Genomic DNA, 25,247 nt, shown 5'->3' with positions numbered 1-25,247 from the left:
AAATTTTCCTTTGTATATTATGTGCTTTTTAAATCTCAGTACATTTCTACATTTCGTTTTTATATAACCTTTAGCTCTTTAATATACCTGGCATTTATTTCAGTGAATAGGGTAATGTTAAAAATGTGACTTTATTTTTCCCAAGTAGTATCTCATTTTTTCCCCACAATTTATTAAATGTTGGGACACCTGGGTGGCTCAGGGGTTGAGTGTCTGCCTCCGGCTCAGGGTGTGATCCTGGGGTCCCGGGATCGAGTCCTGCACCAGGCTCCCCATAGGGAGCCTAATTCTCCCTCTCCCTGTGTCTCTGCCTCTCACTCTCTTTATATCTTATGAATAAATAAATAAAATCTTTTAACAAAACAATTTATCAAAAGTCTATCTTTCCCCTCACTATTATGAAATGCCAATTTTTCCACAAATGAATACCTGTATACCAGGGATCTGTTGCTGGACTCTTATTCCACTCTTCTAGCTAAATCTTTGGCACTGATCTCACTGCATTTTTTAAAAGATTTTATTTATCTGAGAAAAAAGAAAGTATGTGTGGAGGCGCAGAGGGAAAGGGAGAAGCAGACTCTCCACTGAGCAGGGAGCCTGACACAGGCTTGATCCCGGAGATTGTGACCTGAGCTGAAAGAAGAGGATGCCTAACCGACTGAGCCACCCAGGTGCCCCAGATCTCATTGCATTTTAATTAGTATGGCTTTACAGTATGTCTTGATATTTAACAAGGCAAGTACACCTGTTATATTTTTTCTACATTATCTTGGCTTTTCTCACACATTTAGTCTTTCAAATGAATTTTATAATCAGCTTGGCAAGTTCCATAAAAATGTTGGGCATTGAATCTATAGATTAATTTGGGGACAATAAATGCCTTTACAATATTAAGCATTCTCATCCAAAAAATAATATACATGTTTCTATTTATTCACTTCCATTATTCACCTTAATAATCTGGTATATATTTCTATATTTTATAGTTTTCCCTGCTATGAGAATTGGGTAAATTTTTCTATTACTTTGTTATACTAGTGTATAAAAGCAATTGGTTTTTATCTTTTTACTTTGTATTAGACCATTCTGTAATACTTTATTAGTTCTAATGGTTTCCCAACTGCTTATCTTGTACTTCCTGGAGAACTTGGCTGCAAAAACCCAAAATGACACTATTATCTCTTCTTTTCTGATATTCACATGTTTTTTAAATTTTTTCTTATTATATAGCATTGGCTAGGACCTCCAACATAATATTGAATATGGAAGTGTTAGAAATCCTTCTTTTTCTCATGTTTTAAACAGAAGTATTTCTGACAATTTCACCATAGCTGTAGATTTGTGGAAAATGTCTTTACCTTGACGGTGGAAGTTTTCTTACACTTATCGCACACAGGAATATTGGGAGATGGCTGCTTGTTTATCATAAAGAATTTTTTAAATACACTGACCTCTGTTAGAATTTTAATATCAAAGATACATTAGACTTATAAAATTAGTTTAGTATCTTCCCAATTTGTAACATAGGAATTATCTACTTCTTGAACATATGGTAGAACTAAAGAGTAAAATCTTCTGTGTTTGATGTTCTCTGTAAATAGTATATCTTTAACTAGCTTTCAAATCTTTTCAATAGAAATTAGCATATTTAGATTTTCTATGACTTCTTGAGCTAATGTTGGTACTTTATTTTTTATAAATTTATGCATTTCATCTACTTATCCAAAGTTATTAATATAAAGTATCTTATAAAATTTAATTCCCTGTATCCATAATTAAATCTCCTTATCTCATTCATGATGCTGTTTATTTATACTCTTTTTCTTAATAAAATTTGAAGGAGATTTTATTGATCAATACTAATGGCTTTTTGTTCTTGTTTATTTTATTAATGTCGGTTTTTATCTTTATTATTTCCTTCTACTTTCTGGAGATTTGATTTTTTTTGTTCTTTTTCTAGGATTCTGAATATTATGCTTGGTCCATTTGGTTTCAATTTCCCTCATTTTCTAATTTATGCATTTAAGTCCATAAATTTTCCTCTGATGGCTGCTTTGGCCACATCTCACAGGTTTTAATACTTAATGCTCCATTGCTTATATCTAAATAGTTGGTAATTTCCACTTTTTATTTCCTTATTAACATCGGACTTTTTAGAAGTGTTCTTATATTTATGAGTACAGAGACTTATTTCATCTCTCCCTTAGTTGTTATTCTCTCATTTGGTCAGAGAATAAAGCCTGTAAGAGCTCTACATTTTCTCATTTCCTGAGATTTCCTTTGTCATCCAATATATTATTAATTTGAGTGGTTTCTGTAAGTTTCTTGGTGCTAGGTGTTCATTCTGTCACCTAAATTCTGTGTGTTATTTTTTACTTGAAAGAATCATCTCTTTTAAAAAGTATGAACTTTGGGCAGCCCAAGTGGCTCAGCGGTTTAGTGCCACCTTTGGCCCGGGGCGTGATCCTGGAGAACCGGGATCGAGTCCCATGTTGGGCTCCCTGCATAGAGCCTGCTTCTCCCTCTGCCTGTGTCTCTGCCTCTCTCTATGTGTGTGTCTCTCATGAATAAATAAATAAAAATATTTTTTAAAAAAGTGTGAACCTTGTCCTACTTTAATTGCAGATTGTCATTTTATCCTTGTATTTCTATTTGTTTTTGTTTTATATTTTCTAATGCTACATTTAAGGGCACAAGGTGAACAACTGTTACATCATCTTAGATTTTTTTTCAATAATGTGAATTCCTCTGTGGACTCTTTAATGTGTCCCCTCTGGCTTAAATGGACCCTGAATCACATCACAAACTTTTAATACATATAGGCTTATTTCTTGACTCACTATTTCTCCCCATTTATCTAACTTATTATTTCGGAGTCAGCATCACACTTTTGTCCATTGTGGCTTTATACATTAATTTGCGATTAGATAGATAAATATTGGTTGCTTTAGCATATTAATTCATCCATATTAACTTCAGATTTTCTTTGTAAAATTCCCAAGAAAATGGAATTTAAAACTTGTTCTAGAATAGAATTATTTATAAATCAATTTGGGGAGAGCTCTGTATTTAAGTGATTTTACATAAGCCTCAGAAATTTTTTCTTTCTTTCATATATGTCTAGTCTACTTAAGTTGTAGACTACTATCTCTTTTAGATAATTTCAATTTGTGTCATCTGTATAAATAGACTATTTTTCTTTCCCTTTTATCTCTGTTATTATTGGCTTACTATACAAGACATCTAGTGATTTCTGTGTATCAGTTTTATTGGACATCTTACTGAATCCCTTTATATGGTATAAGAGTACTTTTAAATAATGTTCTTTATGTTCATTATTGTTTAATAATGTACTTTATGTTCACCATAAAATAGCAATAATTTTGATTTGACCATTCCAATATTTACTTTCCAATTATTTTTATTACTTTGATTATAATAACCTAATTACTTGACTTTGTTTTGTTACTATCATGAGAATTTCTCCAAGTTTTCCATTTAAATATAGTATAGGCTATATTTTTCATGTAACTAGGATTTCTCAATATTGGCACTACTGATATTTTGAACCATATAATCCTTTGTTGAGGGGGAAGGGGCCATCCTGTGCATTGTGGGATGTTTAATAGCATCCCTCACCTGTACCCACTAGATACTAATGGCACTACCCCCAAATCGCGATAGTCAAAAATGTGTCAAGACATTGCTAAGCATTTCCTGAGTGGGAAATTGTCTCTACTTAAAAAACATTAATGCAATGAATTATCCCTCTATTTCTATTTTAATCAAAACTTTTGACAGGATTGGCAGGATTTAGCAGGACATTGAACTTGAGCAAATATCATCTTGGCATATTATTACATATTTTTTCCATTGACCTACAGATGTGATAAATTTTTAATTAGATATATCCTAATTTGGTACCATCAATACAACATTGGAATAAAGACTTATTAGTCAAGGTATATTACTTTTTAATATAAGTTTAGTATTCTTCTTTCTCAAGATTGCTTTTGGCCATATAGGGTCCTTGGTGGTTCCATATGAATTTTAGGATTGTTTTTCTAATTCTCAAAAAAATGTCATTGGAATTTTTAAAGCAATTGCATTGTATCTACAGATGGCTTTGAGTAGTGTGGACATTTTAACAAAATTAATTCTTCCAATCCATGAACATAAGATGTCTTTCCATTTATTTATGGAAAATAAATGTTTTATTTCCTATCTGTTTTAATTCCTTTCATCAATATTTTACAGTTTTCAATGTATATCTTTCACCTCCTTAAATTTATTTCTAAGTATTTTGTCCTTTTGATGTTGCTGAAAAAGGAAGTGTCTTCTTAACTTCCTTTTTAGGTAATTCGTTTTTAGCATATAGTATTACAGCTAATTTTATGTTGATTTTTAATATATTAAAAATGCATATTAAAATATATATTATGCAATTTGCTGTATTTGTTTATTAGTTCTAACAGGTTTTTGTGGAGTCTTTAGGGTTTTCTATATGTAAGATCATATCATCTACATACAGGAACAATTTTAGTTCTTCTTTTCTGATTTAGATCGCTTTTATTTTTATTTTTCTTGTCTAATTGCTCTGGCTAGGATTTCCAGTACTATATTGGATAGTGATGACAAGAGTAGAAATCTTTGTCTTGTTCCAGATCTTACAGGAAAAGCTTTCAGTTTTTCATTAAGTGTCATGTAAGCTGTAGGCTTATCATATATGGCCTTTATTACATTGAAGTACATTCCTCATCCCTAATTTTTTAGTATTTTTTATTATGACATGGTAATGAATTTTGTCAAATGCTTTTTATGCATCTAGTGAAATGATGATAAATTTTTACCCTTAATTTTGTTAATGTGGTCTATCACATTGATTGATTTGCATATGTTGAACCATCCCACTTTCCAGGGACAAATCCCACTTGATCATGGTATGTGATGCTTTTACTGTGTTATCGAATTTGGTTTGCTAGAATTTTGTTGAGAAATTTTGCATATATTTCATTATGGATATTGACCTGTAAATGCTGGAGGCATTACACTGCCTGACTTCAAAATATACTGCAAAGCTACAGTAATTAAAACAGTATGATACAGATATTACAACAGATATATAGACCAATGGAACAAAACAGAGAGCCCAGAAATAAACTCACACATATAGAGTCAACTGATCTTTGAGAAAGGTGCCGAGAATACACAATGGGGAAAGGAAGGTCTCTTCAACAAATAGTGCTGAGAAAAATTGGATGTTCACATGCACAAGAATGAAATGTGACCCCTTTCCTACCTCACACACAAAAAACAACTCAAAATGGATTAAAGACAAACATAAGATTTGAAACCATAAAACTTCTCAATGAAAACATAGGGGAAACATTTCTTGACATTGGTCTTGACAATGATTTCTTGGATTTGAAACCAAAGGCACAGACCACAAAAGTGAAAACAGACAAGTGGGACTACACCAAACTAAAAAGATTCTGCACATCTAAGGAAACCATCAACAAAATTAAAAGGTGGCCTGTAGAAAAGGAGAAAAAACTGCAAGCCATCTATCAGGTAAGAGTTTAATATCCAAAATATAGAAGAATCTACTACAGTTCAATAGCAAAACAAAAACCAAAACAAATAAACTAAAAATGGGCAAAGAAGTTGAATAAACATTTCTTCAAAGAATAAATAAAAATGGCCAACAGGTATTAGAGACAACATCGCTAATCATCAGGGGAATGTGGATCAAAATAACAATAACAGGGATCCCTGGGTGGCGCAGCGGTTTGGCGCCTGCCTTTGGCCCAGGGCGCGATCCTGGAGACCCAGGATCGAATCCCACGTCGGGCTCCCGGTGCATGGAGCCTGCTTCTCCCTCTGCCTGTGTCTCTGTCTCTCTCTCTCTCTCTCTCTGTCTCTCTGTGTGACTATCATAAATAAATAAAAATTAAAAAAATAACAATAACATATCACCCCACATTTGTTAAGATGGCTATTAGAAAAAGAAGAAGGAAGAAGAACAGCAACAACAACAAGAGAAGGAGGAGGAGGAGGAAAGAGTAAGAAGGAGGGAAAGGAGAAGGAGAAGAACAAGAAAACCTGTTGGCAAGGATGTGGAGAAATTGGAAATCTTTTACACTATTGGTGAGAATGTGGAATGGTGCGGCCACTATGGAAAACAGTATGGAGGGTTCTCAAAAAATTAAAAACTGAACTACCATATGATCTCACATATGGGTCTATGACCAAAATAATTGAAATGCAGATCTTGAAGACATACCTGCACCCCCATGTTCATGGTAGCATCATTCACAACTATTCCAAGATATGGAAACAACCCAACCGTTCATCAACAAATGAATGGAGAAAGAAAATATACATAAAATGGGATATTATTCAGCCCTTTAAAAAGAGAAACCTTGCCATTTACGACAACATGGATGAATGTAGAGGACATTATAGTGAAGCATGCCGGTCACAGGAAGACAAATACGACAAGGTTCCATTTCTATGAGGAATCTAAAATCGTCAAATTCACAGAAGCGGAAAATATAATCATGTTTGCCAGAGGCTAGGGGGAGGAGGAAACAAGGAACTGTCATTCAGTGGGTGTGAAATTTCAGTCATACAAGATGAGCAAGTTCTAGAGATCTGCTGAACAATATAGTACTTGTGGTTAACAGTACTGTATTGTGTATTTAAAGTTCATTAAGAGGATAGATGCCGCCTTAAGTGTTTTTACCACTAAATACACATGCCAAAAGAACACTAGCAAACGTTTGGAGCTGATAGATAGTACTGATAGTACTCTGGTTGTGGTGATAGTGTCATGGGTATATGCATATGCCTAATCTCATCAAGATGTATATATCACATGTGTGTGGGTTTTTTTGCATATCAATTACACCTCAATAAAGCTGAGATACAGTAAGACATAGACATACAGATACAGGGTTAATTTTTACGACTTTTACACTTATGTTTACAAGAGGTTGAGGCTCTGTAGCTCTGTTTGTTCTGTTTGTTCACCACTTTTGTTAGGTTCAGTGTAAGATTATGCTTGCTTTATAAAGTAAATTGGGAAGCTTTCCGTCTGTAATTATTGCATGATCATCCTTTCCCCTTAAGAGATTTAAATGAATTTCCTATTCAAGCATCTGTTTTAACACTTTTTCACTTCCTTCCTTTGTTATTCAACTATTCTACTATTAAAATTCATCACATAAAATTTCCTAGAAAATCATCCCTTTCAACATTTCTATGTTAATATATACTATATACTATATTTCCTACCATCTTTTAACTTTTTGGAATACATGAATATTTCTCTTTTATTTCTAATGCTGTCACATGTGTTTTCTCGCTCTGTTTCACTTGAATAACTTCTCAAATGTCTTTCTCCTATTCTCATTCTTTGACAATCTTCTGCGTTTTGGCTCACCCACATGTTTTGTCTTTATCAATATCTTTCTAGGTTTATCTCATTGTTGTCTTTCTAACTTATTGTGAGCTTAATGCTTAATTCACATATTTTTACTCTATGTTAATGAGTATCAGTAGTTAAGGCTATGTATTTTCCTCTGAGTGTAGCTTTGACCAAACACCATGAGTTCTGATTGATGGTATTCTCATTGTCCTTATTTCCTATTGGCCCCTAGATAAATCTTTGATTTCCTCTTTGAACTAAAAGTTATCTCAGAGAGGTTTTAATAATTTTTAAAAATTGCTAATTAAGATTTTAAGTTATGCTTTTTTGTTCCTTTTGTCATTTACACCTACTTAGAATTATTAGATTCTCTTTCTAGCCAATACAATGTTTTGTGACTATTTCGTGGGCTCTGATGTAATGTCTTATTTTAAGAAACATCCCAATTTAAGAAACAACTTTATTATTTGAAACCATCTAAACCCAAAGAGTCTTTGCCTACAAAATCTGCCAAATACCAAAAAGGATGTCTTAAAGACTCCTGCTACGACTGTGAATCTTTCCACTTCTTCTACTCTTAACGATTTACTTACCATATTTCACTCTGGTGCCGCTTGACATATTAGGATCCATGACCAGTTCAGTCTACTAGACTGTAAGCCCAGTGGAGACAGGAACCATACCTGCCTTGCTTAGCACTGAATCCAGCCCTGGCTCAGTATTTATTGAACAAATCTAAGAAAAGAATTTACAAGTGACGGAGCATCGTTCATCACTCATGATGAATTATATACATCATCCACCAATAAAAAATAGTCTCTCTGCTCTAACTAACATTTTTAGCTTCAATTCTATTTTGTCCGATGCCAATATTCTGTCCCTATATTCTCTTACTTTGTTTTGCCCAATGTTGTATATCTTGTTTTAGCCTTTTTTTTTTGCCTTTTTGTTTCCTTTCCTGTCGTATCCTTGATCTATGAAATCTATTATCTTTGCATTCAATAAGCAGTGATCCAGTTTAGAATTCAAGTACTACGTGGTTTTAAGGGTCTCGAAAGTATTATTTAATCTCTATATTTAACCCCCGCATTGTCCTAATTTTTAAAGTCAGAAGAGAAACTGAATCTTTCAGTTCTCCTTTTTAATACATGGTAGCTAACACGTTTTTTTCTTTTCCTCCAGACCCCATGCGATTGTTTCTTCCCCAAATCCTCCTTAGACCATGATTAAATAATCTGAGATTATGTATTTGGATTTGTATTAATTTTTGCATGACATATATACTTGAAGACATCCTTTGTCTTCAAAAGTCATTTTTCAACATTTGAATTAAGTTTTTCAAATAACGTCTCAATTATTTAGACCAGCATTTCCTAAATCATAAATAATAGCTTGAAGTTTGTGCTGCCTCTCCCAGACAAGGAACTGAGCCTTCCTCCTCCTGCACAGTCCTTGGCCACAGGCCACTCTGGATACCAGTAGAAAGATGGAATTCCCTCCCATGTGGTGTCAGTTTTCCATTCAGGTCAAATGGCTCTAGCACCTCAACGGCACCCTTCTGAGAAAGCTCATGTGTGGGATTGCTAAGAACAAAGTACACAGAAGCTGGGAAAAGAAAGACAAGAGGGGTCTGGGTGGGTACACCGATGGTGTCAGCTACACCAACACCAATGCAAGCAGCAGGCAGGAGCGGGGGGGGGGGGGGCCCAGGTCCTCCAGCATGACCAGGTGAAAGAACCAGCCATGCATGCAGCTGGCAACACCTGGACCCACCCTCCCCACCTGCCCTTGGGCCCGGTCTCAAGGAGAAAGCCAAGGCCAAGGCCACTGAAGAGTGCACTCCACTAACATCAGTGCCAAACTTTGCATCAATTTGCATTTGGGCGGAAGTTGCCATTAATGGGTTATCGTGCCACCTGCAAAACAGAGGAAAGCAGGGCACTTCTAAAATCCACACGTATAGACTGAGGGTGTCAGGTGCAGGATGTGCGAGCCCGGGGTGAGCACGGAGTTTACCACTTTATTAAAATTGTGATTGTTCACGTAAAGACTCAACCAGGTCACATATTAATAATTATCACTGACAATCTTTAACATCAGCCGAAGCCCACGAGTGAAGCAATATTACATCTCCCGGCCTCATTTATCTTACTGCTTATGGCCCCTCTGTGGTCAGCACGCCGCGAGCTTGGCGGACATTTAATTATGAGCACATCATAAATGTAGCTGACAACGCAGAGCCTGCCCGGGGATGCTCCTGGCAAGGGGGTCGCTGCGCAAAGTACTGACTTGACGCGCCCGACGACAGGGCGAGGCCAAGACCACTTGTCCACGCTGTCCCTCTGCCGCTTCCTGCCGCCGGCCGCTGGTGACAGGCTCCTGGAGGGTGATGTTTGTGATGCTTGGTCCTCGGGGGGGCGGGGGGGTCTCTAACCTTAAGCTGCATGGGCCACATGGTCTTACAAACCCAGGGCCACGTGTTGTCTCCCATCCACGTAGCCCCAGGTAAGGACCTGGGCCCAAGAGGACCTGGGCCTAGCTCAGCCGTGGGTCTCCCACCGTTTGCCAGCCCGTCGGGGGTAAACAGGGTGAAGGGGGCGAGCCTCCAGCCCCGACTGCAGGGGTCCAGGAGGCCCACACCAGCCCACCCACTGACCCCGGCACACTCCCACCCCCTGCAACTCAAAGCACTCAGCTCTAACGGGGGACAAAGGGCAGCGAAGGAGCCAGGGACACCCCCAGCTGCCCCCACTCAGGCAGCAAGCAGACTTCCACTCCACCGGAGGAGGATCCTGCACGGCCAGGGCCCAGCCGGCTTTGCATTTGCTTCCAATCAGCCGCAGGTCCCCAATGGGGTGGCCACGGCCTGGCCTCACCAGGCCACACCTCCCTGCGCCCGGGCTGGGGACGCAGCGGGTCCCGGCCACCACCCCGGCCTCCTGCCCTCGGAGGGGCCCCGGGCCGGTCCCTGCGCCGCCCCAGCAGCTCGCGGGGAAGACAAAGCGTATAATAAGGGGCACCGCAATGAAGGAGCTCTGAGAAGAACACTGAAAAGTAGCTATCATGTTGGCAGATAAATTCTACACACAATTATTCATTCCTAGCCTCTTGACATGTAGATTAATGAGTTTGATAACCCAGGCTTCTAAGGAGTAGATTCCACTGTGTTCGCCGGCTTTCTCCCCCTCTACCTACAAACAGCACACGGGTCTATGGAGGAAAAACAAATCGATACATTTGCAGTAGCCATCACTGCTTTTTGTGATTGGAGCCCTATGTCAAAAATATGATGTGTCTTCCCAAAGCTGCCTCTCCTTCCCGGCCTGGGAGAAGCCGGGGCAGCGGGGTGGACGCTGGAGGGGACCCCGGGCCGCAAACCTCGGCCTCCACCGGCGTCCTGGGCCTTCCTTGGTGGGCAGGGGCGAGGGGGGACGCAGAGCACCTCCAAGTTCCACCTCCCCACACACAAGGGCAAGAGCCATTTGCTGAAACAGCGGCGACCCGCAGGCCACCCCTGGGGTTGGAGTCCTGCCGGACAAGGCCCTGCCCGTCCCCACTTGGCACCAGGACACGCAGGCCAAGCAAGCATCCCCGAGGGGATAAAACACACAGGAGGAGGCAGGCTGCCCTGTGGCCGCTCGGGGCATTCCAGGTAAGATGCACCTACCCTGGGACTTACTCCCTCCGACCCAAATGGAACGAGTCCAGATCCCAGCCAAGAGGACCGGGGTTCACCGTGTGCGTTTATCATCATGGTTTGGTTGTTATGCCCTGATTGTTTTCCTCTGCCTCGTCCTGGAGTGGATAATGGTTTGGAGATACAGGGTTTTTTTTTTTTTTTTAAGATTTTATTTATTTATTCATGAAAGATGCACAGAGAGAGGCAGAGACAGAGGCAGAGGGAGGAGAAGCAGGCTCCATGCGGGGAGCCCAATGCAGGACTCGATCCTGGGACCCCGGGGTCACGCCCTGGGCTGAAGGCAGGTGCTCAACCACTGAGCCCCCCAGGCGGCCCTGGAGATACATTTTGAATGTCAAAGTCCGGATTTCCCTGGTGTCCTCATGACCCACTAGGATCCTAGCACATTGACTGTCCTCTTCCTCAGGGTTGGTGTTTCTGTTCTAAAAATAACAGACAGAAAAAAAATAATAATAAAATAAAATTAAAATAACAGACGGGTTTTGCCGCAAATTCAAAGACTATGGGAGGGAACGAAATAACAAAGGTAATAATTCTACAAGCACCCTCCCAGGCCACTCGCAGAAGACACCCAGGGCTGAGGAGCCAGCGTGCATCCCTTGGGACCTTTCCCTACACCCCAGCCTGCGCCCAGAGGGTGTCACGGGGGCTGAGGCCCGCACATACAGGAAGATGAGAGAGTTGAGAGGAAGGAGCCTCCCCTCCTCCTCTCCACCTGTGAGGAAGCCCCGCTCCCACCCTCCCCTGCCAGGCGTCCCCTGAGAAACAGCAGGCCTGAGCCTGGACGCTGCAGGGGGTGGGGGTGGGGGGAGGCACAGATGCAGTGTCTATAGGATGTCTGCGGATCCTGGGGGAGAGCCAGGATGCACCGGGGGGGCAGGGGATGTTAGCACCGGTGTCCTGCGTGGCCCCTTCCTTTATTCTACGGGGATAGGAATGGATGAAGCAGAAATTCAGCAGCTCACAAAAATCCAGTGAGATTTTCAATGAGCAACGTGGACGACTGCCTTAAGCATTTGGGGGTGCAGGGGAGAGGGGGGCAACCGGTGCCCAGCATAGCCGCCACCCTGCTTCCAAACAGACAGCTGTAAGCTCCGCAAAGAGGGTCAAGCCTTGGGCGGAGCCCACGTAGCTCAGGTGCACGGTCTCGGGGTTCACACGGTTTAGCAAATAAAAGTTCAGGGATGCCTGGTGAAATTTCAATTTCAGATCAACAACAAATAAGTTCTCAGCATAGATAGGTCCCAAAGACGCACGGCACGCACTCATATATTTAAAGGACTGTTGGCAAATGCGAAAGTACCGTTAGTAAATACTAAAATATGCGGAAGGCGGGAGGGAAACATTCAGTGTTAGGAGGTCCCACGGGTGTCTGAAACACAAAAGGATGCGTTACCTGAAATTCAGATTTAACTGGATGCCCCAGAATTCATCCGGGGACCCCATCTACGGTGTTTCTGCGAAAGTGCTCTGCACAGAAGCCGGGCGTGACCAGGGAGAGAAGAGTAACCCGGGCCCTGCACTCAGGACCCCCACACGCAGGGGCCCCCCAGAGTCCTCCATCCGGCTCCCCTCACCCTCTGCTGCCCCCTGAGCTCACAGCCCAAATCACTGGAGTCGAGGAGGGTCCACATCTACATCGGAAGCTGGGGGTGTTCTCGGGCTGGATACCAAGGCCGGGTCGGGGGCCCCTTGCAAATCCCTTCCTGCTCCCAGAGCTTAGGACCTCAGCACCTCAGCACGGCCTGGCTGGGGCTTTTTCTAGAAGATGGTGCAAGTTTGGGGAGCCCTCCTCTCCCACCTGGTCTGGCGGCAATCCCGGAACAGAACAACATAATGCACTCGGTGGGGTGGGGGGGAGCCAGCCCTGCTTCCTTTTTCAAATCAATTATGGCCAGACTGACTCATCTTCTCCATAGACCAGAGAGTCTCGCATCTTGTTGCCTCTTAATCATATGGAAACCTAAATATAGACATGTCTGCAGAAGGACAAGCCTGGGGAACAGTCCTCGCTCTCCCCAGGGAAAGCCTGAGCCTCACTCTTCGCCTCTGAATTGGGAGCGCGGGGCTGCCAGCAAGAGGAGGTTTGGGACTGGCCCCTGGGGGACAGGCCGGGCACCCATCGGAGCCACGGCAGTAGCTCACTCGGGGCCCGGGGTCCCACACACACCGCTCGGTCCCGTCAGGGCAGATCTCCAGCTCCCACCGCGACACGACAGGGCCGGAGTGGCTGCACCATGGCAGCGTGTCACTGGCACCTGCCCTTGGGGATGAGCCCCACGCTGCAGGGCCCCAGGGGAGCTTCCCCCAGCCCAGCACCCGGGAGCCCCCGGGCCCTGCACCTACTGTTCTCCCACGATCTCCGCAGTGGTGCCTGGGAAACAGCTCCAAAGACACCCTGTGCTGGGGAACAGCTCAGGACCTCCCAGGAGGGGTGGCTGGGCCCCAGGGCCCTGAAAGCCCAGGGTCAAGAGCAAACAGCTATGTGGCTGAGAAACAGAGGGTGGAGGAGGGGGAGACGGGCATCGACAGCGCCGGAAAAGCCCCCAAGTGTCCACGGGAAACATCTGCAGGACGGACCAAAGTCCCACAAGGTGACCCACTAAGTGCCTTTGCAAAGCACACCCCACAAGTTACGGGGTGAGAACAGTGGGACCAGGGCAAGGCAGCAGGGCCCCGCAGGCCCCAGAGCTAGGTGAGCGGGGGCAGGACGACGGCCACCCCCCTCCGTCTCCCTGTCACCCTGTCACACACTCAACTCAGGACCCTCGACCACAGGCCCAAACCTAGCAGCTCCCGGCCCCTAACGCGGCCCACGGTCTTATCTCATTTGCACAGTGGTTTGAGAACATTTGAAATCATTGCCAATATTTAGAACAATCAGGAAATTTCACAGGAAAAATCCAGATCTCTAGTTTCTCTGCAAAAAAAAAAAAAAAATAATAATAATAATAATAATAATAATAATAAATAAAATAGATAGATAGATAGATAAATAAATAGATAAATAAATAAATAAATAAATAAATAAATAAGAAAATAAAAAAATAAAAAAACAAACAGAGGATCCTCTGCATCCATCCAGCTGTTAGAGGAGCCAAGGAAGAGCCACCGACTCAGAGAGGGCACACGCTTGCCGGTGGGCTGTGGTCCCCAAACTGCCTCGGGTGTGATGCCTGCCCTGAGGGGCACCAGGGAGGCCCTGACCTTGGTCCCCAGGACCACGGCAGGAGCACAGGCAACTTCTGCCCTCCGTCAGAAGAACCGTCGTGCTAAACCATAATCCCAGGTTAGCTTCCCCTTTAGGTCCCCTGTGACCTGAGGTTTACCACCTACGGCCCTGCCGGCAGCGTCAGTTAATAAGACAAGCAACTCCAGAGTCTTGGAAAAACCATCTAGGAAATAACTGAAGCAAGAGAAACACTTTAGACAAAACTGGAACAAAGTTCCGCCCGAGGCCCAAGGTCACAGGGAGCTACACGCCCATTTCACAGACTGTGTAAACTGAGGCCACGGGCCCATTTCCCCCTGACTGTTTCTCGAAACTTCCCGGATAGATGGCCCACCAGCGGGGGTGGAGGGGAGGAAAGTTTCATCACTGGGTTAAGTGCTGAAGGGGGGAAAAAGAAAGTTCTGACTGGCTGATTCAGGAATTGGGATTCTGGGCAGAGCTTTACAAAAGGATAATGTATCTTTAAGCCTAGGTGCCCTTCAGGGAATGTATTGGATAAATGTCTTCTGAAAAGCCTGTAAATATTCCATTCCCTCACTGTCATTACTACCATGAAATGATAATGAAGCATGAAAGAAATATAATTCCATATTCAGATGACAGCATTAGCCTCCATAAGCAAACTGAAATATTTATTAGTAAAATGTTCAGTATCTACGCCTGTAATCTAAAAAAAGGACAAAAATGTTTTATAATAAAAAAGAGATTGAATGCAGAGGTAAAATCTGGTTGGCTGATTTTATTGCTTATTATTAAATCCTGGCAAAACAATTATTTTTTTCTTTTCATTAGTAAGACACCCAAATTAAAACTATGCCCTCCGGCTGCAAGGTTTACAGTAGTGATTAAAAACAAGGGATTGTGATGCATGGGGCTTTTGACAATGGCATAATCAAATTCATTCATATTGTTCAATCTTTCACTGACAAATATTTTTACAGTGAAATACACCAAACAAAGAATCACATACAACAACTATCAATACAGAGAAATTAGGAAACCTTGTTATTATTTAAAGAGCGAAGTGATACAACGTTGCCATAATCTCGAACACAAACATTATAGTGTAGTTAATTAGGGTAATTATTGCCTAAATTGTGCTTAATTGTCTTATAGTGAATAGGATGTGTGAATGAAGCTTTTTGAGCCTTTTACAACACATAAGTGCCGCCAAACTATTTCGTTATAATTTAGTAAGTTTTGATAGCATTTCCTACAGGTCAGGAAATACGTCGCAATACAAGCTAAGAGATAAACACGAGCCATAGGCCTTGACCTCTGTTTCACCTTATTGAAAAAGAGGCGGCAGAGAATCATTTAGCAAACCAGCGTCAAAGAGCGCGCCCGGAACCCGGAGCACATTCCTTTAAGGAAAGGGGAGCGAGGAGGAAAAAAAAAAAAAAAAAAGAAAAAGAAAAAAGAAAAAAAAAAAAAAAACCCAGGGTCTTTGAAGTGAATGAAAAATTAGAAATTCAAGTGACCACGATCAATTCTGAAACACTGCACAAAATTAATTACAGTTTTGCATCAGAAGCAAGAATGTAGATTTCAGACAGTCGGTGTCATTTATCTCAAGCTACACAATATACAAGGCGATTAAAAAGCCAAATCTGTCCCCACCTCCCAAGTCTGAGGCCTCTCAGAGGCTGTGAAGTACAAATGATTAACTCCAAATTATGCAAGGGATTGTGCGGACGCTCCGGCTTGAATGGAGTGTGTGGCAAGTCACAGAAGCTGGAGAGGGATAGATTTGCGGCTCTTTATCAAAATCCAGTCTGGCCACCACGGACGGAATCCAGATAAATTGCGCAGGGATCTGACGGTGGCTGCAGAAAGCTGGCTCTGCAAAATCCAAATCTCTAATTTCTATGTGTTTTTAATTGCTTGCCTTAAATTTGCATTTTTATACAATTGGTGTAAAGGATTTATTCGGGTCTCTAGGCCGCTCCGACCAGATTGCCTCCCGTTTCACGTGGACTTGCGGAACCCCGTCTCGGGAAGGCGGGGGTGGAGATTTGGCTTTTGCAATCACCTTGCACGGGGGGGAAGCTCAGCGTCCAAAGGGAGGTCCCCCGCCTTCCCTGGCCCTGGTGCTCAGGACCAGCCCGAGGGGCCGTCGGAGTCCAGGTGGCCCACAGACTCCCAGAGCCTTTGTCCCCAGGAGCAGCTCCGGGAGCAAACACCCCAGAAGGAAACCCAGCCGCCCCCTCCCCACCCGCCCTCCTCCGGGGCCCCACACTCATTAGCCCCCCTTTGGAAAAGGCAGGACGTGCATGTGTTCAAAATACATCTTATTCTGTTGTCAAAACTAAGTCAGTATTAGAAAGGCTGACAGATTTTTCCCGACTCCAAGAAACCACACATGGTGTGTCACACACACACACACACACACACACACACGCACACGCGCACAAGCTGGGTGCCTGCTTCGTTTAACCCTGCATTTGTAACCGACTTATTAACACTAGAGATTGCCAAGTGAGAAACTGTCGTTTTAAGATCTGCAAATTTGAGCCTCACCTACTGAACTCTTGGGTTCTGAGCAATTGGCTCGAGGTCCCGGTGATGCCCCGGCTGCCCTCCAGCAGCTCGGCCTCACCGAGCCGGGCCTGACTTGGGCCAGGTCCTCACCGGCCTACCCCCCCAGCCCTCCTCCTGCTCCCCCAGCCCTCCCCCTGGAGGTTTCTCAAACACATCTGGAGATGTCGGCTTCTCCGGAAGCTTCTCCTCTCCCCAGTCTCGTCTGAGCAAGTCTGTTTCTCCCAATGGTCTCGGGTGCAAATGAGTGCTGGGCCCGGGAAGGTCGCAGAAGCAGAAAGACTGCTTAGGGAAAGACACCACCTCCTGCTCCCCCTTTGGGGAGGGACATGGAAACGGACTGTCCCTCCCTTCCTGTGGGAAAACACGACCAACGCGAGGTCAGCATACACAGCAACTGACTCGGTTCCCCCATGTCAGGGGCGTTAGGGGGTGGTGGGGACTGTGGCTAACTTTAAACACCTGATCCCTTTGAAGGGGGCAGCTGTACGTCTGTTCAAGTAGACAGTACTGCAAAGAAAAGCGGCCCCATGTGGCCAGATAGTCTGACTTTTTATTATTATTATTCATGAGAGACACAGAGAGAGAGAGAGAGACAGGCAGAGGGAGAAGCAGGCCCCATGCAGGGAGCTCGACGTGGGACTCGATCCCAGGACCTCGGGGTCACGCCCTGAGCCGAAGGCAGACGCTCAACCGCTGAGCCACCCAGGGGCCACCAAGTCGTCTAAATTTTTGATGAAAGCTGGAAATCTGGATCGTTTCTGAGAATATCTCCCTTTTTTAAATGTTGATTCTCATTTTTAAAGTAAACAAGTGAACCTCTCTGCTGGCGAGACAAAAAAAAACACTCGCGGTGGCCAAATCCAGCCCAGCGCCCCCAGCTTGCGACTTCAAGCCCACACGCAGGATGGGTGTAAGCATTTTCATCACTGCGCGGGTGTAAAGCACACATCTGAGGGCTCCAAAGGGCAGACCACCCCCTCGCCCCCTGACAGTCAGAGGGACACTGGACCAGGAGAGCCCGAATTCCTCCCTCCCTTGCACCGGCCACACCGCCCCCCCTCCCCCCCCCGCAGCCCAACAGAGTGACCTCGAGTGCTCATGACCTAGGAGGGTGGGCTTTGGCCCAGCTCAGGATCTAATCCCACACTGCTTGCAGGTTCTAGAACCACCTTCCTTTTGTCCTAATCCGACTTAAGGAGAAGTTAGATACGCTCCTAAAAGCTGTGAGTCTAAGATTTGCACTCAAGTGTGCAGGCCGTGACCACCCCCGTGCCGTGCTGCTCCGGGTGGGCACAACTCCATCGCGTGCAAGCCCGCCCTCCACACCTGCTCCTGCCAGCCGGCCGGGCCTCGCTCCCTCCCCAGACGGACTCACCCGCTGCCCGCAGCAGCTCAGCGGCGTGTATTAGAGAGAAAGATGTGCTCAGCAACTGTGGGGTGCCCTCAAGCCGCCTCCTGCTGGTGCCCATCAGGAACCCTTCCAGAGGGAGGAGGGGCAGCGGGCGGGTGTCGAGCCGGGTCCTCAACCAAATGTCTCCCCAAAGCGACAGATAACTCACTGCTGATTGGGAGCCGTGCACTCAGCTCCCACGCCCTGGCTGCTCCCCGTCCGGGCTCTCCCGACCCCCCCAGGTGGCCACGACAGCAGTCACCAGAACCCCTGAGTCTCTGAATGGCCCCTGTTCACGCCCCGAACCAGTGACGCTCCACCCTGGGCTGAGGACCTGAGGCCTGAATGTGGAACCAACAGCACACAGTCGCCGTAGCGCCTTGGGCAAGTCACGGGAGCTCGGGGCTACCGTTGGCAAGCTAGAAAGAAAGTTTACACCACCTGCCTGACAGGTGCTGGAGAATTCGGTCTGCTGTTCATTGACGTCCAATAACCATATAAATACCAAGGATGAGTCCTTTCTCTTTTGAGGCTTATGCGGCCCTTTGGACGGTGCACGGAGACTGGGGTCAGCAGCCTTGAGGCACAAACCTCCCGTCTCAGGACAACACAAGGCCCTTTTGCAGTGAAATTGGTCACCTGGGCGGGGGGGGGGGGGGGGGGGTAGTGCAGTCGGCTAAGCGTCCAGCTCTTGGTTTCGGCTCAGGTTGTGCTCTCGAGGTCCTGAGATCAAGTCCCACGTCGGGCTCCACGCTCAACGTGGAGCCTGCTTAAGATTCTCTCCCCCTTGGGGCACCTGGGGGGCTCAGTCGGTGAAGCATCTGCCTTCGGCTCAGCTCATGATCCCGGAGGTCCTGGGATGTAGCCCCCACGTCAGGCGCCTTGCTCAGCGGGGCGTCTGCTTCTCCCTCTGCCTCTGCCTCGTCCCCCTGCTCATGCTCGCTCGCTCTCTCTTTCTCAAATGAATAAATAAAATCTTAAAAAAAAAACAAAAGAAAAGATTCTCCCTCTGTCCCTCCTAAATAAATAAATCTTTTTTAAAAAATAAAATCAATGAAAAATTTAAGAATAATAGCAATAATTAAAAAAAAGAAAGAAACTCACTCTGCAGGAGTCTCGAGATGCATTTCGTAGGCCCCGGTGGCGGAGGGGGAGGAGGAACCTGAGAAAATTCGAATGGCTGGTTCCTCCCCTCAGAAGCTTGTGGTCTTTGCAGTGTGGGGACAGCAGGGGGGATGCAGGGCTGCGAAGTCCAGGCACCCGCAAGGCCAGGCTCCCGGGCGAGGGCAGCGGGCCCTTCCTGCCCCAGCTCCTGGGAAAGAAACCCCAAAAGGAGGAGCTATTACTTTAGATGCTTCTGTCCTTTGAAGCTCCTGAAAATAAACCCACGACGAGGCAGGGAGAGGCCCGGGCGCAGGCCGCTTCCAGCCCTGCCTCCCCAGGTGGCTGCGTGCAGAAGGGACCCCAGTGGCTTCGGGCTCCACGGCCCCAGGGCTGTTGCGCCCACCAAACGAGATGACATCTGAGGAAGGGCCTTGCAGACGATCACAGCCTTACCAACTATTCTGGTTTTGTCCTCATCTAGGGGATTATATCCTATAAAGCTCAGAGCACCAGAGAGAAAACAGAAGGAAGGGTTGGCTTTGGGAATCTATGAATCAGAGAGCTCAGGGTTTAACAACTTAAGAAATCGTTTTTTATGATATCACAAGTTTGGGTGAGTTCAGGCAATATTTATCTACAGCATTTTTTTCACTCTGCATCATGGTTTAAGCTGCAAGAATTCACCATGTGAAATTAACAGAATGTCTGTCTTGCTGTGGATCCCACAAAATTGGAACCATCCGCATCCACGTTAATACCTCCAAACTACCACCCCTGACAGGCCAGGATGCTGCGAGCGAAGTCGAATATAAGCAAATTCTCCTTCAGGCAGGAAAAGACAATCTCTCTCCCCCGCTGCAGAAGAGAGCGGCACCCGGTTCGCCCTCTCGAGCGATAGTAGATTCAGAATCAGGGGGTGTGGGGCATCTGGGGGGCTCAGCGGTTGAGCATCTGCCTTGGGCCCGGGGCATGACCCTGGGGTCCCAGGATCGAGTCCCGTGTTGGGCTCCCTGCATGGAGCCTGCTTCTCCCTCTGCCTGTGTCTCTGCCTCTCTCTCTCTCTCTCTCTTTCTCTATCTCTCTCTCTCTCTCTGTGTCTCTCATGAATAAATACATAAAATCTTAAAAAAAGAAAAAAAAGAATCAGGGTGTGGCCCTACAATGAGGACCCGAAGGATCAGAGAGGTGGAGTGATTTACAGGAAGTCTCACAGCAAGTTAGTGGCCAACCTGAGCCCAGAGTGCCCATCGAGGGCTTAGCCTCTGCTCCCCGCGGTGGAAGAGCCTCTCTACGCGACCTCGGACGAGGGACAGGTCAGCCGTCCTCAGGCCGGAGGGCAGTCCCCTGCCCGATGGCCCCCCCGGGCTCCCCGTGAGTTGGGCGTGTTGGAGGAACCCACACTCAGAGGCCCGCCGAGCCTGGGCTACAAGGGGACGCTCAAGCAGAAAGTTCTCAAGGCCTTCGGGAAACATGAGGGAAGCAAACCCCAACTTACAGGAGGCTGTGCCCCAGCATAGCTGTTTTAGAGGGTGCCTGTGCGGTCATTTCTGAAAAACTCCAGAAGAAGGAAGACCCCACTGAAATTAGAAAGGGATGCTCAGAGATCAAGTCCGCAGGGTGTTTTTAGGGGCCCCGTCCTTGGCAATGCACCTTAGGGAGCCTCTCGAAATGACAATGCAAATAGGGTGATTTTCATTTCAAATTAGCTATTGGAGCCCTCACAACCCGAGGCTTAGTCTTCTAGGAGGACGTGTGTTGCCAGAAGCAATGCATCATGTTGTTCAAGAAGAGCCAAATCAGTTTCATTAGAAAAGGGAACGATCCAGGGGTCACAGTGGGCCACTACTGATGATGAGTCAGGACTGAGAGGAAAAGTGGAAACAAGATCAGCCCTAGAGTCCAAGTCCCTGCTCAGCAACCAACCTTGGACAATCCTCTCTGCTGGTCTCCAGGTTTGGGGTTGGTTTTTTTTTTTTTTCTTAAGATTTTATTTATTTATTCATGAAAGACGCAGAGAGAGAGGCAGAGACACAGGCAGAGGGAGAAGGAGGCTCCATGCAGGGAGCCTGACATGGGACTTGATCCCAGGACCCTGGGATCACACCCTGGGCCAAAGGCAGATGCTCCATGGCTGAGCCACCAGGTGCCCCTAGGTCTCCAGTTTTTCAGCCATAAGACAGGACTTAAATAGTATTCCTGCCCCCCACCGTCCTCTCAAGGTTGGTTTGGGTGCTCGACAGATAAAACCCCGATGACAGCACTTGGAAAGCCTGAGGCAGCGCACGGGCATCAAGAGTTCCTGCTGACACGCTGGGCTTGGGGACCAGCAGAATTACAGCGCTGATCCCTCGTACTGTGATTTTTGACACTTATTTTCGGAAGAAACTTAAGAATATTCACAGTGTACAATGTTTCCCTGTGTTCCTTCTTTTATCCTTTAAAATAGGAACCATGTGAATCACTGTGGTTTCGACCATCAGAATAGCTACTACTGACAGCACAGAGCTGTCCCCCAGCCCACACGCGGAGAGAGGCAGCTTCTGCAGGTCAGCGCGAATCGCAGGGTCAGATCGGAGGACCGGCCACAGCACAAGTGGAGGAAGGGGAGGGCCGGTAGGCACCGTCTGGTCCGCCGCCCTCTAGGGCGCTGCTAGAGGAGAGCGCACCCGGGGGAGATGCGGGGCGTCCCTGCTGACGGCCCGACAATCCCCAGACATGCAGGCGAGGCCCCCCTAGACCGTGAGCTGCCTGGAGCCCTCCAGCTCCCTGCACGCGTGAGAGCAAGCCCAGCAGAAACCGCCGGGCCAGCCCGGGAACCCCCAGAATGGCGGTTTCTTTAAGGCACAGGTTCGAGCTTGTTTGTTACGCAGCAGCAGCTGAGACACCAATCGAGCAGCCTCATCGTGCAGATGAAGACACGGGGCCGGAAAGCCTTCCCCTGCTCCCCTGAGCAGCCTCAGCCCCTCTCGCCCTCCCCCCTTCCAAATGCAAACCTTGCCATGTCTCTTCCTCCTGGGGACCCTGCATGGCTCCTCGGCATCCCAGAATTGCCCAAACTCCTCCTCCCCTGGCAGCCCTGGGCCTGACCTTGCACCTCTGCCTTCCCAGATGAATTCTGCAGCAGGGGGCCCTGGGCACAGTCAGTGGTTCTCCAAGGATGGAGACCCCCATGCCCGGGGCTGACGGGAGCAAAGCTCCGGGAGACACCAAGGCCGCGGCCCCTACTCCGGGGTGGCCCCTGCCCTCTCCTCGGACTGAGATGCTGACCCTCCATGCCCCGCCCCCACCCCGCCCGGCTCCCCCTGCTCCCTGTGCTGTCACCCAGCCTCTGCTCGGTCACTGGAATTCAGTCCCCAGAGATCAGGGCCCCTTCCTCACCTTAGAACCACCCCACACAGCCTGGCGTGGGGTCTCGGGTTCCAGGAGCACTGGTGGGAGTCGGCTGTGGCTGCTGGTGATGATAACCCCACAGGTGTAACGCAGGGAGGGTGGGGAATGTGCAACGACATGGAAAGCACTGGGTTCAGGTCATGCTCCTTTGACTTGCTGCCCTGGGATCGAGGGGCAGGTTGCCTCCAAGCTCAGACTCCCCGTTTCCTCGTTTGCAAAAGGGAGCTGACGCATCTTGCCTGATCCCCGGGGACACCGGGAGAGCTGGAAGTAACGGCAGGCTCGTCTATACCACAGCTAGCCTGGCCAGCCACCACTTAGCGTGCTCACTACAGCCCTCCTCGACCCGCCCAGAGCCTCCTCCTCCGCTGTCGCTGGGTAGCTCGCAAGGCAGGTATCCAGGTGCCGCCTGCCCCCATCCTCTCCCTCCTGCCCTCTTCCAGCGGGGAAAGGCCACCCCAGCATCTCTGGGGAGGGGAAGCCACTGTTGCTCTCTGCTTCTTTGATTCGACCTCAGAAACCTGCAGGAGGCAGCCCCCAGAATGGAGGCATCTTCTCCTCCACTCCACCCCAAAACATTTTGGGAAAATGCCCTCCTCCACCTCCTCCCCGCCTCCCCCCACCCCCCAAGCAGGGATCTGGGGCAATCAGATCCAACCTGACCCATTGCATGGATCTAAGCAATCCTTAAAACCGCCTCTCGGGTCATCGGGAACGTGCATCACAACCCTTAAAAAAGGAAGGCCTACCCTAGACCCAGGAGGCCGATCCGGGCGGCACAGGTGATGACAACACTCCCTAGAAGGCGGAGGTTCGAGGCTGACGCCCCAGCCCCGCCTGCACTGCGTTGCCGTACCGTCTCCCCAGCTTCACGTCCTAGCCCTGCCACCACGTGCTTGGCGGTGTCACAGGAACTGTGAGGCCCTGCCTCGGAAAAAAAAAAAAAATGGAAATGCAATTGTCCGGCCAATAAAAAGCATTCCTGTATGTAATCCCTGTAATAGATTTTTAAATTCTCGGCGCTGACACACTGTTATGTGTGCATGGTTATTATCTGTCCACTTCCAAACCTTAAGAGGTTAGATTGTTTAAAGATTTGTTAGCTATGAACTGCTCAAAGAAGGCAAAGTCTAAACTCCTGGCTAATTGAAAAATAGCATTTTATCAGATTCTCCTCTGATATTATATTGTAATGGTCGTACTTAGAGCACTCTCGATACTTCAATAAGTGGGGAAATTAAAAAAATAACATCTTCAGGGCTTTGCAGAAAATGTGGCTGTTACCAATTTATACTGCTTTTTTAACCATTATTTCCGTATATTTCCCACAATGCCTCGGATCCGAAGCAAACAGAAACTGAGTGATTACCCCAAAGTGTGCTAGATGAACTGGAAAAAGTCTATTCAAACAAAGCTCATTAGTTCTGATACCTCCAGGGCTATGACAAATTAAGCGCTGGTGAGTGTGCTTGCAGACAAAAGGATGATGGCAAAAAAAACTAGGGCTGAGCTAGGCACTGTGTCAATAAATTCCCCTGAAAAAGGTAAAAATTACAATTGGAGCTAAAATGGAATCCCTTTAAGGAGCATGTACAAAATAGATCATCCCTTCTTTCTTAAGTACATCTGTGAGCCCGCCTGTGATGAATTATTGCAGCCTGCAAGTGGCCACTCCAGAGGCGCTGCCTGGCCAGGTGCACCTCCCAGGCGCTGGTTGCTCGGCGGCAGCGGGAGGCTCTGCCCACACTTGGCCGGGCCCCGAGCACAGCCGGGAAAGCCGGGCCAGACCCCCGAGCGGAGCCAGGGCGAGCGGAGCCAGGGTGCACGCTGTCAAAGCCGCAGGCCGGGGCTCGGCGTGCCCGCTGGGCTCCAGGCCAGCGCCCCCCGCCCCCCGCCGCCGGAGCCCCCGTGGGTTGGTGCCACGGCCCTAAGGTTCCCCAGCCAGAAGGGGAGCGTGCAATACAACCATGGGCTTTTGCTCTCCTGGTCTGTGAGTCCATTTACATGAAGAACCTTGGAAAATTCTGAAAAGTGGATGTACTCGTGATGCATCGGGCACAAAGAGGCTTTAGAAATGATTTGCTGAGGAAATGGACGAGTGAGGGTAGAGCGTGGGACGGGGTGGGTCCAGGTGCCCAAGACCGTCGTTGGGTTTTCTGGAGGGTGTGGTGGCCACGCACGCCCAGACCGCGGAGGGCACCTCAGGGCGCACTCTGACCTCATTGGCGGGGTTTCTGCGCCACGGAGAATCACGGCCCCGCCAACAAAGAGGGGAAAAGCCCCGGAGAGCACCTGGTCCCCAGGCCAAGAATTAGAGGAACAAGGGCCAAATCTGACCCACGGATTTTTTTTTTTTTTTTGGCCCCATACTGTGCTGTTCTTCTTTTATTTGAAATCTTTGCCACGTCAAGGTCAGAGATTTCTCCCCAATGTTCAAATTCCCAGCTTCGGGGATCCCTGG

The 25,247-nt window shown here is 46.9% G+C and overlaps 1 long non-coding RNA gene across 4 annotated transcripts in view; it reads right to left on the bottom strand.

The window, feature by feature from the left end:
- The window catches only part of LOC144288699 (uncharacterized), a 316,284-nt gene that overhangs the window by 178,053 nt on the left and 112,984 nt on the right, over window positions 1-25,247 (bottom strand). For 2 of the 4 annotated variants that reach the window (XR_013356663.1, XR_013356679.1), the window contains exon 4: window positions 19,397-19,604. The exons of 1 other annotated variant lie outside the window; for it this stretch is intronic. This is a non-coding gene — a long non-coding RNA (uncharacterized LOC144288699). Of the gene's footprint in view, window positions 1-11,307; window positions 11,552-19,396; window positions 19,605-25,247 lie in introns of those variants that run through there. One more of the 4 variants, XR_013356673.1, reaches the window with a different exon arrangement.

This window comes from Canis aureus, chromosome 1 (genome assembly GCF_053574225.1).
Source record: "Canis aureus isolate CA01 chromosome 1, VMU_Caureus_v.1.0, whole genome shotgun sequence".
NCBI lineage: Eukaryota > Metazoa > Chordata > Mammalia > Carnivora > Canidae > Canis > Canis aureus.
This window is presented reverse-complemented; position numbering and strand designations above follow the sequence as displayed.